The 12,500-nt window shown below is 43.6% G+C and overlaps 1 pseudogene; it reads right to left on the bottom strand.

Annotated features, from left to right (window-relative positions):
• LOC127930333 (RNA binding protein fox-1 homolog 1-like) overlaps positions 1–12,500 on the bottom strand; it is a 119,734-nt pseudogene that overhangs the window by 101,171 nt on the left and 6,063 nt on the right.

The raw sequence follows: 12,500 nt of genomic DNA, 5'->3' as shown, positions 1-12,500 counted from the left end.
TAGTTCTCTCCTTCATCACTTCTCTTCTCCTAGTTCTCTCCTTCATCACTGATCTTCTCCTAGTTCTCTCCTTCATCACTTCTCTTCTCCTAGTTCTCCTTCATCACTTCTCTTCTCCTAGTTCTCTCCTTCATCACTTCTCTTCTCCTAGTTCTCTCCTTCATCACTTATCTTCTCCTAGTTCTCTCCTTCATCACTTCTCTTCTCCTAGTTCTCTCCTTCATCACTTATCTTCTCCTAGTTCTCTCCTTCATCACTTATCTTCTCCTAGTTCTCTCCTTCATCACTTCTCTTCTCCTAGTTCTCTCCTTCATCACTTCTCTTCTCTTAGTTCTCCTTCATCACTTATCTTCTCCTAGTTCTCTCCTTCATCACTTCTCTTCTCCTAGTTCTCCTTCATCACTTATCTTCTCCTAGTTCTCCTTCATCACTTCTCTTCTCCTAGTTCTCCTTCATCACTTATCTTCTCCTAGTTCTCCTTCATCACTTCTCTTCTCCTAGTTCTCTCCTTCATCACTTCTCTTCTCCTAGTTCTCCTTCATCACTTCTCTTCTCCTAGTTCTCCTTCATCACTTATCTTCTCCTAGTTCTCCTTCATTACTTATCTTCTCCTAGTTCTCCTTCATCACTTCTCTTCTCCTAGTTCTCCTTCATTACTTCTCTTCTCCTAGTTCTCCTTCATCACTTATCTTCTCCTAGTTCTCTCCTTCATCACTTCTCTTCTAGTTCTCCTTCATCACTTATCTTCTCCTAGTTCTCTCCTTCCAAGCTAAAGACTAATAACACATGCATGGAACAACTTTAAAAAGACAAGAAAATAAAAACTAAACGTTTTTTCTCAGTGCTTGAGGGAGAAAATATTTCTCATTACCATGCAAACTAATACTGGATTGTATTGCACTCTGGGTGAATGGCAATATCCATATTTATGATAGAGAGAGGGATGATAAATCAAATGACTACCACAGGATGTTTGTGTCTAGACGGAAGCATTCCAAAAAACAGCTTTCAACATCAGATGAATTCTATTAATGAAACAACGAATCAGAACACAGCTTGAGACCTGCAGTAAAGGCCTCGGATAACCTGGTGCTCTGAGGAGAATAGTGTACACTAGGTACAATTCTGCATCCTTGTGAAGGGTATAGTGTACACTAGGTACAATTCTGCATCCTTGTGAAGGGTATAGTGTACACTAGGTACAATTCTGCATCCTTGTGAAGGGTATAGTGTACACTAGGTACAATTCTGCATCCTTGTGAAGGGTATAGTGTACACTAGGTACAATTCTGCATCCTTGTGAAGGGTATAGTGTACACTAGGTACAAATCTGCATCCTTGTGAAGGGTATAGTGTACACTAGGTCCAATTCTGCATCCTTGTGAAGGGTATAGTGTACACTAGGTACAAATCTGCATCCTTGTGAAGGGTGTAGTGTACACTAGGTACAATTCTGCATCCTTGTGAAGGGTATAGTGTACACTAGGTACAAATCTGCATCCTTGTGAAGGGTATAGTGTACACTAGGTACAATTCTGCATCCTTGTGAAGGGTATAGTGTACACTAGGTACAAATCTGCATCCTTGTGAAGGGTATAGTGTACACTAGGTACAAATCTGCATCCTTGTGAAGGGTGTAGTGTACACTAGGTACAATTCTGCATCCTTGTGAAGGGTATAGTGTACACTAGGTACAAATCTGCATCCTTGTGAAGGGTATAGTGTACACTAGGTACAATTCTGCATCCTTGTGAAGGGTATAGTGTACACTAGGTACAATTCTGCAGCCTTGTGAAGGGTATAGTGTACACTAGGTACAAATCTGCATCCTTGTGAAGGGTATAGTGTACACTAGGTACAAATCTGCATCCTTGTGAAGGGTATAGTGTACACTAGGTACAATTCTGCATCCTTGTGAAGGGTATAGTGTACACTAGGTACAAATCTGCATCCTTGTGAAGGGTATAGTGTACACTAGGTACAATTCTGCAGCCTTGTGAAGGGTAAAGTGTACACTAGGTACAATTCTGCATCCTTGTGAAGGGTATAGTGTACACTAGGTACAAATCTGCATCCTTGTGAAGGGTATAGTGTACACTAGGTACAATTCTGCATCCTTGTGAAGGGTATAGTGTACACTAGGTACAAATCTGCATCCTTGTGAAGGGTATAGTGTACACTAGGTACAATTCTGCATCCTTGTGAAGGGTATAGTGTACACTAGGTCCAAATCTGCATCCTTGTGAAGGGTATAGTGTACACTAGGTGCAAATCTGCATCCTTGTGAAGGGTATAGTGTACACTAGGTCCAACTCTGCATCCTTGTGAAGGGTATAGTGTACACTAGGTCCAATTCTGCATCCTTGTGAAGGGTATAGTGTACACTAGGTACAAATCTGCATCCTTGTGAAGGGTATAGTGTACACTAGGTACAATTCTGCATCCTTGTGAAGGGTATAGTGTACACTAGGTACAATTCTGCATCCTTGTGAAGGGTATAGTGTACACTAGGTCCAATTCTGCATCCTTGTGAAGGGTATAGTGTACACTAGGTCCAAATCTGCATCCTTGTGAAGGGTATAGTGTACACTAGGTACAATTCTGCATCCTTGTGAAGGGTATAGTGTACACTAGGTGCAAATCTGCATCCTTGTGAAGGGTATAGTGTACACTAGGTACAAATCTGCATCCTTGTGAAGGGTATAGTGTACACTAGGTCCAATTCTGCATCCTTGTGAAGGGTATAGTGTACACTAGGTACAAATCTGCATCCTTGTGAAGGGTATAGTGTACACTAGGTACAATTCTGCATCCTTGTGAAGGGTATAGTGTACACTAGGTACAATTCTGCATCCTTGTGAAGGGTATAGTGTACACTAGGTCCAATTCTGCATCCTTGTGAAGGGTATAGTGTACACTAGGTACAAATCTGCATCCTTGTGAAGGGTATAGTGTACACTAGGTACAATTCTGCATCCTTGTGAAGGGTATAGTGTACACTAGGTCCAAAGCTGCATCCTTGTGAAGGGTATAGTGTACACTAGGTCCAAATCTGCATCCTTGTGAAGGGTATAGTGTACACTAGGTACAAATCTGCATCCTTGTGAAGGGTATAGTGTACACTAGGTCCAATTCTGCATCCTTGTGAAGGGTATAGTGTACACTAGGTCCAATTCTGCATCCTTGTGAAGGGTATAGTGTACACTAGGCACAATTCTGCAGCCCTGTGAAGGGTATAGTGTACACTATGTCCAAATCTGCATCCCTGTGAAGGGTATAGTGTACACTAGGTACAATTCTGCATCCTTGTGAAGGGTATAGTGTACACTAGGTACAATTCTGCATCCTTGTGAAGGGTATAGTGTACACTATGTCCAAATCTGCATCCTTGTGAAGGGTATAGTGTACACTAGGTACAATTCTGCATCCTTGTGAAGGGTATAGTGTACACTAGGTACAATTCTGCATCCTTGTGAAGGGTATCACTAGGTACAATTCTGCATCCTTGTGAAGGGTATAGTGTACACTAGGTACAATTCTGCATCCTTGTGAAGGGTATAGTGTACACTAGGTACAATTCTGCATCCTTGTGAAGGGTATCACTAGGTACAATTCTGCATCCTTGTGAAGGGTATAGTGTACACTAGGTACAATTCTGCATCCTTGTTAAGGGTATAGTGTACACTAGGTCCAATTCTGCATCCTTGTGAAGGGTATAGTGTACACTAGGTACAATTCTGCATCCTTGTGAAGGGTATAGTGTACACTAGGTCCAACTCTGCATCCTTGTGAAGGGTATAGTGTACACTAGGTCCAATTCTGCAACCTTGTGAAGGGTATAGTGTACACTAGGTACAAATCTGCATCCTTGTGAAGGGTATAGTGTACACTAGGTCCAATTCTGCATCCTTGTGAAGGGTATAGTGTACACTAGGCACAATTCTGCAGCCCTGTGAAGGGTATAGTGTACACTATGTCCAAATCTGCATCCTTGTGAAGGGTATAGTGTACACTAGGTACAATTCTGCATCCTTGTGAAGGGTATAGTGTACGCGCACACACACACACACGCACACACACACACACACACACACACACACACACACACACACACACACACACACACACACACACACACACACACACACACACACACACACACACACACACACACACACACACACACACACACACACACACACACACACACACACACCTTACTATGGCCGAGACGATCTGGTGTATACAAAAGTATTATATAACAGTAATAGGGTGCCTTCCTTATTCTAATATGGATTAAATGAATAAAATGACTTGTCTATCTACACACAGTACCTCATAATGACATCACAATACCCCATAATGACATCACAATACCTCATCATGACATCACAATACCCCATAATGACATCACAATACCCCATAATGACCAAACGAAAACAGTCAGTTGAGAACAAAATCTTATTTACAATGACGGCCTGCACCGGCCAAGCCCGGACGACGGTGGATCAATGCACCACTTAGATCAATGTACTACTTCATTGATCATCCTTGAGATGCTTCTACAGCTTGATTGGAGTCCACCTGTGGTAAATTCAATTGATTGGACATGATTTGGAAAGGCACACACCTACCTATATAAAGGTCCCACAGTTGACAGTGTATGTCAGAGCAAAAAACCAAGCCATGAGGTCGAAGGAATTGTCCTTAGAGCTCCAAGACAGGATTGTGTCGAGGCACAGATCTGGGGAAGGGTACCAAAAAAAGGTCTGCAACATTGAAGGTCCCCAAGAACCCAATGGCCTCCGTCATTCTTAAAGTGAAGAAGTTTGGAACCACCAAGACCTTTCCAGAGCTGGCCTCCCAGCCAAACTGTGCAATAGGGGGAGAAGGGCCTTGGTCAGGGAGGTGACCAAGAACCCGATGGTCACTCTGACAGAGCCCCAGAGTTACTCTGTGGAGATGGGAGAACCTTCCAGAAGGACAACCATCTCTACAGCACTCCACCAATTAGGCCTTTATGGCCAGACAGAAGCCACTCCTCTGTAAAAGGCACAGCACAGTACGCTTGATGTTTGCCAAAAGGCACCTAAAGACTCTCAGACCTCTGGTCTGATGAAACCAGTACTCTTTGGCCTGGATTCCAAGTGTCACGTCTGGAGGAAACCTGGCACCATCCCTACAGTGAAGCATGGTGGTGGCAACATCATGCTGTGGGGATGTTTTTCAGCGGCAGGAACTGGTAGACTCGTTAGGATCGAGACAAAGATGAACGGAGCAAAGTACTGAAAGTTCCTTGGTGAAAACCTGCTCCAGAGCTTTCAGGACCTCAGACTGGGACGAAGGTCAACAACAACAGCTAACACAACCACTTCAAGAGGAAGCTGGACACTGTTGTTCAGAGGAGCTAGCCAACAACAACAGCTAACACAACCACTTCAAGAGGAAGCTGGACACTGTTGTTCAGAGGAGCTAGCCAACAACAACAGCTAACACAACCACTTCAAGCGGAAGCTGGACACTGTTGTTCAGAGGAGCTAGCCAACAACAACAGGTAACACAACCACCTCAAGCGGAAGCTGGAAAGACTGTAAACTAGCAGCACTTCATTTAGTTTTACCCCCTTTTTCCATTTCCATGTCTTTGTTTTAGGTTTATTCCATAAAAATGATGCCATCTGATTCATGATTTCGACGGGCTGAGAAGCGCTGCCTGCCTGCAGGTCTCGTCCCGACTCCCGTCACGTTCATTACTATGCGACAGCTGGAGATCGAATTTAAATACTGAAACAATGTTGTAAATGTCAGAAAGACAGACAGCAAGGTTGATATAAATCTCCACTGTTGAAAACTAAATGTTAGTCTTAAAGAAATGGGAGATAATGTCTGGATTACTTTTATAGTGGAGATCAAGTTTATAAATTGCCTGGCTGGGCTGATGAGATAGTGGATTGCGCAGTCAGATGGAACAGAATAAATGGGCATTTTAACATTATAGATTTAGCCGGTGCTAACCAATCAGCATTCAGGATTAGACCCACCTGTTGTATAAAATAGTAATATATAACAGTAATATATAACAGTAATATACAGTATGCCAGTAACAGTATATATCCAAGATGTTGTAATGAAGTAGAGATGTCTTACTGTGGCTGTGGCTGAGACGGTCTGTATCCTGGTGTCCTGTCCACTCTGTTCACTGTGGTTCTGTGAAGTAGGGTACATGTTGAGGGTGTGTTCGCTGACGGGGGGCTGTCCTGTGTAGTCGGGGGGCGCAGGGTGAGGGTGTGAGGCGGTGAACTCAGCGGGCAGGCCGTTCTGAGGGGGGGCAAATTGGGCGGAGGGGTACGGCTGAGTCCTGGAGTCTGGAGGGGGAGGGGCCTCCTGGTTACCCTGCAGGGGGAGAGGAGGGAGAGAGGGGGAGAGAGTTAGTACCAGACCAGATTGAACAATTAATACAAAGCAAGTCAGCCAGTCATCCATTCAGTCAGCCAGTCAGTAAGTCAACCAGCCAGCCAGTCAACCAACCAACCAGTCAACCAACCAGCCAGTCAACCAACCAGCCAGTCAACCAGCCAGCCAGTCAACCAGCCAGTCAGTAAGTCAACCAGCCAGCCAGTCAACCAACCAGCCAGTCAGGTCAGTAAGTCAACCAGCCAGTCAACCAGTCAACCAACCAGCCTGTCAACCAACCAGCCAGTCAACCAGCCAGTCAACCAACAAACCAGCCAGTCAACCAACCAGCCAGTCAACCAACCATCCAGCCAGTCAACCAACCAACCAGCATGTCAGACAGCCAATAACTAATTTGCCAGCCAAACCAGCCAGCTAACCAATCAGTCAGCCGGACAGCAATACAGTCAATCAATAAGCCAGTCAGCCAACCGGCATCACCATCTATTTTACTAGCAGGCTTCTCTCACACCACCATCTATTTTACTAGCAGGCTTCTCTTACACCACCATCTATTTTACTAGCAGGCTTCTCTCACACCACCATCTATTTTACTAGCAGGCTTCTCTTACACCACCATCTATTTTACTAGCAGGCTTCTCTCACACCACAATCTATTTTACTAGCAGGCTTCTCCTACACCACCATTTATTTTACTAGCAGGCTTCTCCTACACCACCATTTATTTTACTAGCAGGCTTCTCTCACACCACTATCTATTTTACTAGCAGGCTTCTCTCACACCACTATCTATTATACTAGCAGGCTTCTCTCACACCACAATCTATTTTACTAGCAGGCTTCTCCTACACCACCATTTATTTTACTAGCAGGCTTCTCCTACACCACCATCTATTTTACTAGCAGGCTTCTCTCACACCACGATCTATTTTACTAGCAGGCTTCTCTCACACCACAATCAATTTTACTAGCAGGCTTCTCCTACACCACCATTTATTTTACTAGCAGGCTTCTCCTACACCACCATCTATTTTACTAGCAGGCTTCTCTCACACCACGATCTATTTTACTAGCAGGCTTCTCTCACACCACCATCTATTATACTAGCAGGCTTCTCTCACACCACGATCTATTTTACTAGCAGGCTTCTCTCACACCACCATCTATTATACTAGCAGGCTTCTCTCACACCACGATCTATTTTACTAGCAGGCTTCTCTCACACCACCATCTATTTTACTAGCAGGCTTCTCTCACACCACGATCTATTTTACTAGCAGGCTTCTCTCACACCACGATCTATTTTACTAGCAGGCTTCTCCTACACCACCATCTATTTTACTAGCAGGCTTCTCCTACACCACAATCTATTTTACTAGCAGGCTTCTCTCACACCACCATCTATTTTACTAGCAGACTTCTCTCACACCACGATCTATTTTACAAGCAGGCTTCTCTCACACCACCATCTATTTTACTAGCAGGCTTCTCTCACACCACCATCTATTTTACTAGCAGGCTTCTCTCACACCACCATCTATTTTACTAGCAGGCTTCTCTCACACCACAATCTATTTTACTAGCAGGCTTCTCTCACACCACGATCTATTATACTAGCAGGCTTCTCCTACACCACCATCTATTTTACTAGCAGGCTTCTCTCACACCACGATCTATTTTACTAGCAGGCTTCTCTCACACCACGATCTATTTTACTAGCAGGCTTCTCTTACACCGCCATCTATTTTACTAGCAGGTTTCTCTCACACCACGATCTATTTTACTAGCAGGCTTCTCTCACACTACCATCTAGTATACTAGCAGGCTAATCCTACACCACCATCTATTTTACTAGCAGGCTTCTCTCACACCACAATCTATTTTACTAGCAGGCTTCTCTTACACTACCATCTATTTTACTAGCAGGCTTCTCTCACACCACAATCTATTTTACTAGCAGGTTTCTCTCACACCACGATCTATTATACTAGCAGGCTTCTCCTACACCACCATCTATTTTACTAGCAGGCTTCTCCTACACCACCATCTATTTTACTAGCAGGCTTCTCCTACACCACCATCTATTTTACTAGCAGGCTTCTCTCACACCACCATCTATTTTACTAGCAGGCTTCTCTCACACCACCATCTATTTTACTAGCAGGCTTCTCCTACACCACCATCTATTTTACTAGCAGGCTTCTCCTACACCACCATCTATTTTACTAGCAGGCTTCTCCTACACTACCATCTATTTTACTAGCAGGCTCCTCTCACACCACGATCTATTTTACTAGCAGGCTTCTCTCACACCACGATCTATTATAATAGCAGGCTTCTCCTACACCACCATCTATTTTACTAGCAGGCTTCTCTCACACCACGATCTATTATACTAGCAGGCTTCTCTCACACCACCATCTATTTTACTAGCAGGCTTCTCTCACACCACGATCTATTTTACTAGCAGGCTTCTCTCACACTACCATCTATTTTACTAGCAGGCTTCTCTCACACCACGATCTATTATACTAGCAGGCTTCTCCTACACCACCATCTATTTTACTAGCAGGCTTCTCTCACACCACGATCTATTTTACTAGCAGGCTTCTCTTACACCACCATCTATTTTACTAGCAGGTTTCTCTCACACCACGATCTATTATACTAGCAGGCTTCTCCTACACCACCATCTATTTTACTAGCAGGCTTCTCTCACACCACGATCTATTTTACTAGCAGGCTTCTCTTACACCACCATCTATTTTACTAGCAGGTTTCTCTCACACCACGATCTATTATACTAGCAGGCTTCTCCTACACCACCATCTATTTTACTAGCAGGTTTCTCTCACACCACGATCTATTATACTAGCAGGCTTCTCCTACACCACCATCTATTTTACTAGCAGGCTTCTCTCACACCACAATCTATTTTACTAGCAGGCTTCTCTCACACCACCATCTATTTTACTAGCAGGCTTCTCTCACACCACAATCTATTTTACTAGCAGGCTTCTCTCACACCACCATCTATTTTACTAGCAGGCTTCTCTTACACCACCATCTATTTTACTAGCAGGTTTCTCTCACACCACGATCTATTTTACTAGCAGGCTTCTCTTACACCACCATCTATTTTACTAGCAGGCTTCTCTCACACCACCATCTATTTTACTAGCAGGCTTCTCTCACACCACCATCTATTTTACTAGCAGGCTTCTCTCACACCACGATCTATTTTACTAGCAGGCTTCTCATTTACATTTACATTTACATTTAAGTCATTTAGCAGACGCTCTTATCCAGAGCGACTTACTACACCACCATCTATTTTACTAGCAGGCTTCTCCTACACCAGCATCTACTTTACTAGCAGGCTTCTCCTACACCACCATCTATTTTACTAGCAGGCTTCTCTCACACCACAATCTATTTTACTAGCAGGCTTCTCTTACACTACCATCTATTTTACTAGCAGGCTTCTCTTACACCACCATCTATTTTACTAGCAGGCTTCTCCTACACCACCATCTATTTTACTAGCAGGCTTCTCTTACACCACCATCTATTTTACTAGCAGGCTTCTCTCACACCACCATCTATTTTACTAGCAGGCTTCTCTCACACCACCATCTATTATACTAGCAGGCTTCTCTCACACCAGCATCTATTTTACTAGCAGGCTTCTCTTACACCAGCATCTATTTTACTAGCAGGCTTCTCTCACACCACCATCTATTATACTAGCAGGCTTCTCTCACACCACCATCTATTTTACTAGCAGGCTTCTCCTACACCACCATCTATTTTACTAGCAGGCTTCTCCTACACCACCATCTATTTTACTAGCAGGCTTCTCTCACACCACCATCTATTTTACTAGCAGGCTTCTCTTACACCACCATCTATTTTACTAGCAGGTTTCTCTCACACCACGATCTATTTTACTAGCAGGCTTCTCTCACACCACGATCTATTATAATAGCAGGCTTCTCCTACACCACCATCTATTTTACTAGCAGGCTTCTCTCACACCACGATCTATTATACTAGCAGGCTTCTCTCACACCACCATCTATTTTACTAGCAGGCTTCTCTCACACCACGATCTATTTTACTAGCAGGCTTCTCTCACACTACCATCTATTTTACTAGCAGGCTTCTCTCACACCACGATCTATTATACTAGCAGGCTTCTCCTACACCACCATCTATTTTACTAGCAGGCTTCTCTCACACCACGATCTATTTTACTAGCAGGCTTCTCTTACACCACCATCTATTTTACTAGCAGGTTTCTCTCACACCACGATCTATTATACTAGCAGGCTTCTCCTACACCACCATCTATTTTACTAGCAGGCTTCTCTCACACCACGATCTATTTTACTAGCAGGCTTCTCTTACACCACCATCTATTTTACTAGCAGGTTTCTCTCACACCACGATCTATTATACTAGCAGGCTTCTCCTACACCACCATCTATTTTACTAGCAGGTTTCTCTCACACCACGATCTATTATACTAGCAGGCTTCTCCTACACCACCATCTATTTTACTAGCAGGCTTCTCTCACACCACGATCTATTTTACTAGCAGGCTTCTCTCACACCACCATCTATTTTACTAGCAGGCTTCTCCTACACCACCATCTATTATACTAGCAGGCTTCTCTCACACCACAATCTATTTTACTAGCAGGCTTCTCTTACACCACCATCTATTTTACTAGCAGGCTTCTCTCACACCACGATCTATTTTACTAGCAGGCTTCTCTTACACCACCATCTATTTTACTAGCAGGTTTCTCTCACACCACGATCTATTTTACTAGCAGGCTTCTCTTACACCACCATCTATTTTACTAGCAGGCTTCTCTCACACCACCATCTATTTTACTAGCAGGCTTCTCTCACACCACAATCTATTTTACTAGCAGGCTTCTCCTACACCACCATCTATTTTACTAGCAGGCTTCTCCTACACCAGCATCTACTTTACTAGCAGGCTTCTCCTACACCACCATCTATTTTACTAGCAGGCTTCTCTCACACCACAATCTATTTTACTAGCAGGCTTCTCTTACACTACCATCTATTTTACTAGCAGGCTTCTCTTACACCACCATCTATTTTACTAGCAGGCTTCTCCTACACCACCATCTATTTTACTAGCAGGCTTCTCTTACACCACCATCTATTTTACTAGCAGGCTTCTCTCACACCACCATCTATTATACTAGCAGGCTTCTCTCACACCACCATCTATTTTACTAGCAGGCTTCTCTCACACCACCATCTATTTTACTAGCAGGCTTCTCTTACACCACCATCTATTTTACTAGCAGGCTTCTCTCACACCACCATCTATTTTACTAGCAGGCTTCTCTCACACCAGCATCTATTTTACTAGCAGGCTTCTCTTACACCAGCATCTATTTTACTAGCAGGCTTCTCTCACACCACCATCTATTATACTAGCAGGCTTCTCTCACACCACCATCTATTTTACTAGCAGGCTTCTCCTACACCAACATCTATTTTACTAGCAGGCTTCTCCTACACCACCATCTATTTTACTAGCAGGCTTCTCTTACACTACCATCTATTTTACTAGCAGGCTTCTCTCACACCACCATCTATTTTACTAGCAGGCTTCTCTTACACCACCATCTATTTTACTAGCAGGTTTCTCTCACACCACGATCTATTATACTAGCTGGCTTCTCCTACACCACCATCTATTTTACTAGCAGGCTTCTCTCACACCACGATCTATTTTACTAGCAGGCTTCTCCTACACCACAATCTATTTTACTAGCAGGCTTCTCTCACACCACCATCTATTTTACTAGCAGGCTTCTCCTACACCACCATCTATTTTACTAGCAGGCTTCTCTCACACCACCATCTATTATACTAGCAGGCTTCTCTCACACCACCATCTATTATACTAGCAGGCTTCTCTCACACCACCATCTATTATACTAGCAGGCTTCTCTCACACCACCATCTATTATACTAGCAGGCTTCTCTCACACCACCATCTATTATACTAGCAGGCTTCTCTCACACCACCATCTA

This window comes from Oncorhynchus keta, chromosome 5 (genome assembly GCF_023373465.1).
Source record: "Oncorhynchus keta strain PuntledgeMale-10-30-2019 chromosome 5, Oket_V2, whole genome shotgun sequence".
In the NCBI taxonomy this organism is placed as follows: Eukaryota; Metazoa; Chordata; class Actinopteri; order Salmoniformes; family Salmonidae; genus Oncorhynchus; species Oncorhynchus keta.
The sequence above is the reverse complement of the archived record's forward strand: the minus strand, read 5'-3'. Positions and strand labels throughout refer to the sequence as shown.